Raw genomic sequence first — 7,238 nt, forward strand, 5'->3', positions numbered from 1 at the left:
TTTATTTCTTTTTAGGTCCTCATAAATTGGTACTCCTAATTGATCTGCATCTGGTCCTTGTAAAAGAAAAAAATCCTGACTGTATGATTCCCAGAGGACAACTTCCTTTCCACTGGGAGGGGAGTCTTGGGTATGCTCTTTTCCCACATATCCAAAATAAACCATCTGGTGCTTTCCAATAATAATTTTTCTGTTGATTTATATTCTCCTGAAATTTGGATATTTCTGGGATCCCAAAATGAGGATTCTTGCCTGTATCATTACATTGAAGGAGTCTGATTTTATTATTATACTTGCAATTTTTTTCTTTCGTTTTCTCTGAGTCCAATACAGAGTTGGTTCATCTGGGATCCACCATGTAAAAGTTCCATTACTAACTTTAATCTCTTACAGGGAGTATTTTCTACTTCGCTAAGAAAATTTTTCCCAACGCTCCAGAGACATTCTTCTTCTATCACTGCTGAACTCAGAATCCACCCTTCTGGTCGATTTTCCCCCTTATATTGGTCCGATTCTATTTAAGGAGTTTAACCGGGCCTAAGCTACTGCCTTTCCATGGCCATTCCTCTGTCATCAATGCCCTTCTGCAAACCCAACATTGGGTTAAGTTGCTTACTTATTCTTTCCCCCAGTTCCACGAACACATTTTTCCCAAATCTCGATATTTATTTCCTTTTCTAATTGCTGCTGAAGTTTTGTATACAAATCTTGATGTGGGGTTGATAGAGTTAGATTACTGCACTGGCTTTGCCTTTTTGTTTACTAATTGTTCTTTTACCAAATCTTGGACTCTACCCCTAAGGATTAATGTGAAACTGTCCTGGTTTAGGGCAAATTTGGGAGAAAACCTCCAAAAGGGGGTCCCTCCAGAAAGCAAACCCACACGGCCTCTCCCCCCAACTGGTTCAGGAAGGATTCCTTGGAGAGAAGTGGAAAGAATCTGTTTAATTAACAGACAAAGCACCCCCCAGCACACAAAATGAACAAGATCCCCCTGTCACCTCAGCAACAGAAACGAGTTCTGCTCCCACATGTCCTGACGGCATTAGGGTACACTGTGCACCAGTATTGACTAAAGCTTCATATTTTTCTGGCTCTGATGTGCCAGGTCATTGGATCGACACCATCCAAAAGATCCAGTTTTCCCATGCCTCTACCTGGCTAGACACAGGGCCCCTCTAGCCCTGGTTATCTTTTCCTCCCTGGGCATACATTCTAGAGTTGCCTTCAAGGGGATCTAACATATCATCCTCCCTTCTGTTATACCTGGCAGCTCAGTAATGGGAGGCTGAGGCTACCTTCACTTTAGCGGAACTCCTTTGGTTAATGTTTTCATCCTTGAGTTGATGCGCCCATGCTGCCAGGACAGAAGTGGATTTTCCATCCCGCCTTCTCATGTCTTCCCCATGGTCTCACAAGAAGAACCAAAGGTCAGTCCATGGGGTGTAACTTCTCTCCCTAGCTGGGGGACATGGGGCTCTGACTTTGGGGCCTGTGACTTGCACTGGTGCTACATGGGAACTAACCCACTGTCTCTTGGTTGTCCTCATCATTAATTGTTGCATGAAGGTGGTATATTTGGATGGCCCTAGATTTGCCAGGTTCTACATTTGCCCTATGCATCTGACCTTGTCAGGGTCATTATCATGCTGTCTGTTCCTTCCAAGAAGTATCTCTAGTACTATTACTTCTCTCAGCTGTTTGATCCCGTCCTTAATGTTCTTCCAGTGCATTCTATTATGATACTCCCGCATTCTGTCTCTGTGAACAAAGTTCTCTCTAAGACTCATTAGAAGCCGCTCCCAGAGAGAAAGGGGCCCTGGCTTCCTCACAAATATCTGATCAACCCCCGCATCTGATCAACACTCGCATCCTGGGTCAAGGACCCCAAATTCCTTGCCTTGCCACTATCCAGTTGCACACCTGGACCCATAAGGTCCCAAACCTGAAGTAACCAGGTTGAGTAAGCCTTGTGCTCCTGTTGCACAATGTCCTTTTGCAGATTATGGAGACTATCATACGACAGGGACTCAGTGACCATTTCAGGCTCCAGCTCTCCTGCTGGTTGTGAGGCCCCTGGTACCTCATCCTCATTAACTGGGCATACTGATTTGGTCTTATAATTCCTTCTCTACACAAGGGCAAGGGCTGCTGGCTGTGACTGCCCTTGTGGTTCAGCTGGAACCTGGACGGTTGTAATGTTCATGGGTTCCACTGATGCACCATCAGACTCTCCCTCTTTGAGGCAGGGACAGGGTTTCCCACCAGCTGGAAAGGTGTATTCTCTCAGCTTCTGGTGTATTTCCTCCAATACCCCTCACCTTATCTCTAAATGCTAAATGCTAAAAAGAATAGGCCTATCAGCAACAGCCACTGTACAATATCATCAGCATTTAGAGATTTGAACCTTTCGAAAGCTGTTGGGGTAGGCTCAAAGAAATGGGTGAAAGATTGTGTCAGGATCTCTAGCTGGTCAGTGACCCCAAGAAAAGTTAGAAAGTCTCTTTTCCCAGCCTGGCGCTTGAAGAAGGAGTCAGAGCTCTTCATTTCTCGGTCTCACGGTTGTTTATTGTATCTTATCTATAAAATTCTTTCTCCTGTCCTGCTGAGGTCCGTCCAGCAGGACAGTTTCAGGCACTCTGCCCGCCCCCAGGGCGGTGTTATGTCTTTATACTAAAAACTACGTATACAATGTTTACAGTTACTTTCCCATACCTATCACCTATGTTAGACAGTGAGCTTCTACTCTAAACCAATTCAAAAGTGCCAACATCACAGCAGAAGATGGAGGCCAAGAAGAAGAAGAAGAAAGGCTGGACATGCCCAGATCCCTCCATCTTGCCCCCCTGAATGCCCATTCTAAAAACCCCAAAATCTACTTTCTCACCTTGTGATAAATTCACTATCATTCTACTTAATTTGTCATGGCTTGCAGATCTTCATCTAAGGTTGGTAACTTGCTCCACGGGTCATAATCCAAACCACAGGCATTTTTGGCTCTGTACCAGGGTCTCTGAGACCCCTGGCAGGGGTCTTGGCTTCTCAGGACAGCCAGAGGGATGTTCTGGGTGCTGACAAGGTTGGTGTCGGAACCCTGGATGCTGAGAATTTTAGATTTTCTGTGCTGACAGACACTGACCCCCAGGAGAGTACTGCATTTGACCTGAGGCCATGGAACCGGCTTCCAAAATTAATTGATACAACTGGGATTATGGGTGTGTAGTTTGAATAGAAGTGTGTAATATCACAGGGTGGAAAACGTAGAGTTTGGGGTTTTAGAATATAGTAATAAACATGAAGCAAGATGGAGGTTTTAGGGCAGAAACTGGTTGTTCTTCTTTACCTTCTTCACCTTCTTCTTCCTTCTTCTTCACGAGTTTAGGTGGTTTTGTGTATTTGGACAGAAAAGTCCACAGTGTGGACTTCGAGGGATTAGTTATTGTGTTAAAAGGTAAATTAATTTAGGTGTAATTTCTTAATTGGATAGTTTAGCCTTAAAAGACCTTGTAACAAGAGATAGTTAGCCATTTTGTGCCTTGCTAATGAAAGACTGTAGAACTCACTGCTGTGAGACTGTCACATTGATAAGAAATAATAAACACCTGAATCTGAATGTGAACTATTGTCTCAAGTGCCTTCAATCCCAACCTCAACAGAGGTAGAAAAAGGAAGCCAAAAACGGGCAGGTTGGGAGAAAGCTTCCCCGGGTGTTACTTCCTCATAATGGGTACCATTATTGACGAAACCCCAAAAACATACACTTAGTCTGTGTTAGCCATGTAGCCATGTGCCTGCTTTCCAGAGTGTGTTGGTTTTGCACAGCCTGGTTTTTGATAGTGGGAGAGGGCCACAGAGGTGGCTTCTGTAAGGAGCTGCTGGAAGCTTCCACCATGTCTGGCAGAGCCAATTCCTGATGGCTCTGAAGATGGACATGCTGCCGGCCAATTCTGGGCCAATTAGAGATGGTGGTAACGCTTATGTAATAACATATTTAGGAAGAAAATCAAAACAAAGTACACACACAGTTTTAATTCCATCTAGAGAAGAGGAGGAGGTGAGGACATGTGAGGGAAAACAACATGGCAACTGCAAGAGCAGTGGAGGAGGGGGACGAGGTGCTCCAGGTGCCAAAACAAAGATATCTCTGCAGGCTGTGGTAAAGCCCATGGTGAAGCAGGTTGTCCCCCTGTAGCCCATGGGGATCCACTGGGGTATGCAAAGATCCACCCATAGCCCATGGGGGAAGTGCCCACGCTGGAGTGGGTGGATGACTGGAGGAGGCTGTGATCTAGTGGGAGACAGTGGAGAGAGGGGGCCACTGCTTCCAGGCTGGACCAGCCTGTCCTTGGAGGACTGCACCCCGTGGAAGAGTGACCCATGCCACAGCAGTTTGGGAGGACTCTCTGCCCATGGGAGGGACTCACGTTGCCACAATTTTGGGAGAACTGCTGCTCATGAGATAGGACACATGCTGGAGAAGTTCACGGAGAACTGTCTCCCATGGGAGCGACCCCACGGTCTCACGAGGAAGGACTCCTCTCCCTGCACAGTGGAAGAAAATCTTGGGTGATGAACTGACCAAAACCCCCATGCCCTGTCTCCCTGCACTGTTGGTGGGAAGGAGGGAGGGGTTGGGGGAAGAAAAGGTGTTTTAAGGGCTGATTTTACTTCTCATTATCCTACTCTGATTTTGTTAGTAATAAACTCACTTCGAACCTATAAGTTGAGCTGGTTCTGCCCTTGGAGTGTTTTCTCCCATTCCTTAACTCCCAAGGCCTTTATTTAATTTTTTTTCTCTCCTCTGCCCAGCTGTGGCAGGGGAGGGTGAGGGAGCAACTTTAGTGGGTGTCTGGTATTTGGCCAGTATATCAAACCACAACACAGGAAGTTAAAAATCCATTACTTCCTCACCTTATTGACCCATTGTGCAAACTGGATAACAGCTACAGTAGCCTTAGTCATAGGACCCATGTATTGATAAGGAGCAGCAAATGGGAAAAATATAGCCACAACCATGTGCCACCCAAAAAGCTAGATCACATAGTGACACCTAATGAGGTTTCTATATTCAGCACACAAAAAATTAGGTTATCCAGGAACTGTTATTCCTTTTTCACCCTTTCCTCTCTATGCCCTCAGGCCCCACCATTGGGCACCAAAATCTGTCTTGGTTTGAAAGACCAGTGTTTGCCAAGGAAGGTGGGAACCTGCCTTGGTATGGAAAAATATGACCCCTACCCCCCGAATTATTATAACATTTAGAAATTAAGGGGCTTACAGGCAAAGATATGGGAAAAGGAATAACAGTTCTTTACTAGTATGTGTATGTATAACAAGGCAAACAAACAAAACCAGAAAAACCCAAAATACAGTCTCTTAGCGCTGTTTCAGCAATTTCCCCTTTGGTGTAGTTATGGTCACAGCCGGCAGGGGCGCTGGTGGGCTCCTGGCCGGGCAGGGCAGGTGCAATGATTCCCCGCGGCTGCAGGGGGCGTGTGACACCACCTCTGAGACCACACGGTTAATTCCGGGCTACGGTACAGAGGAGACCCATATGGGGACACCCCACATGTTGGCTCTGGACCTCCCCAAACGGCCAAAAAAAACAAACAAAAAAGAGAATTAAGCAGACTTGCAGCACAGGAAAACCGCAGCAGACTGGGATCTTGGAGTACAACACACGTAAGTGGCCACGGCAATGCCTCACGGGCAGAGGGTCCGGCAAGAGCCGGTCCTGATGTTTTGGCACCACATGCGCTGGTCCTGAGCTCTGAGCAGTCAGGCAGCAGGGAAAATGGCAAACAACACTTTCCTCCCCAAACCCGGAAACTGGACTCCCCAAAAATCCAGCCAGACCTCTGGGGTAGCCCCCTCACCTTTTGTTCTCCCGTTATCACCTGCAACCTGCCCCCAGCCAGGGCCATTTCAATGGAATGGTGTGACAGCCAGCTACATATTTTATTTCCTAATTGCCCCCATTTGACTCTCAAGAAATGCATTGATCTTCTTCCAGATAAGCAGGTGGGAGAAAATTCACTGAAAAACCTAATGCCCAAAAGATAGGCTGTAAATATATCCTGATAGATGACGTCTATAAATCAGGTATTTGTTTATTGCAGCGCTGGTGGTGAGGGGTGTTATAAATGACAATATAGTAGTGGCTTTTGCATTTATGTATTAGCTTTTGCATATTATTATTAATCACAAAAATGTTGGTATGGCACAATTTATATTTCCTTGTAACTGCTTTTTAGTATAGTATAATCTGTGAGTTTATGTATGCACCGTATAGCTTATATAAATAGTAAACAGTAATATGATAAATATATCTTAGATTGTAGCATAATATTAAAATAGAAACTATGTGATGTTAAAATGCTTTTATGTAACTAACTCAGAGACTGGTGTAAGATAATTAAGTAGTTCCTCACATTTGTAGACTATCTGAGTGATAATATAATGGTGACAAAAACCAGAACCCAATTTAATGACTCCTTGTTATCAGGGAGTGTAAAAACAACAGGATGAAACCATGAGAAGAAATAAAACATATTGATTTAATCTGAAAGATGGCATGCAGACAAGTCAAAGGTTAAAACCAAGCAAAAATTCACAGAACACCTAAGCTCACAGGAATGTTAGAATATGTGTAAACTTTTCTGAATATGCATGTACACTCTGTAATGTAACAATATATAGAGGACATTGTTTTAAGCTAACAGTGTGCTTTTGGCAGATAGCCAAGCACCCCAGCGCTGAATTTTATCCCTTTTATCACTTATTAAACTTTTATAAAAATTTCTAAAGAGTGAAACTTGTTTTTCACAGGGGGATAATTCCACCTAACTCACCCACCTTTGTCAAGTGCTGTGGTATATTTATACATTAAGTATTGCTTAGTTGTTACTATGCACTGTAACATCATCATAGACACACTGGAACTAATTTATGTAGTATGATCTCATGGTTATTAGATAGTTCTTTTGCACTGTGTTTGCACCTTCCCAATTTGGGGGTGATCGAGGGTCTTTGATGAAGGCTTCCAAGATCTTCTTCGCATTTGAACTTTTCAACTCTGTCTTCAGAGTGAAATGCAGGTTTTGGGGGTTCACTTAAGTTAGCAATATGAATTAAGCATTTAAATTTTAGCTTGTAGAATTATGTGTTGAATTTTAACCTTTTACTTAAGAAACCTCTGCCATGGTACAAAGGGCATAGGAAAATGCAAATTTCTGAAG

This window comes from Geospiza fortis, unplaced genomic scaffold, assembly GCF_000277835.1.
Source record: "Geospiza fortis unplaced genomic scaffold, GeoFor_1.0 scaffold1292, whole genome shotgun sequence".
Lineage (NCBI taxonomy): Eukaryota > Metazoa > Chordata > Aves > Passeriformes > Thraupidae > Geospiza > Geospiza fortis.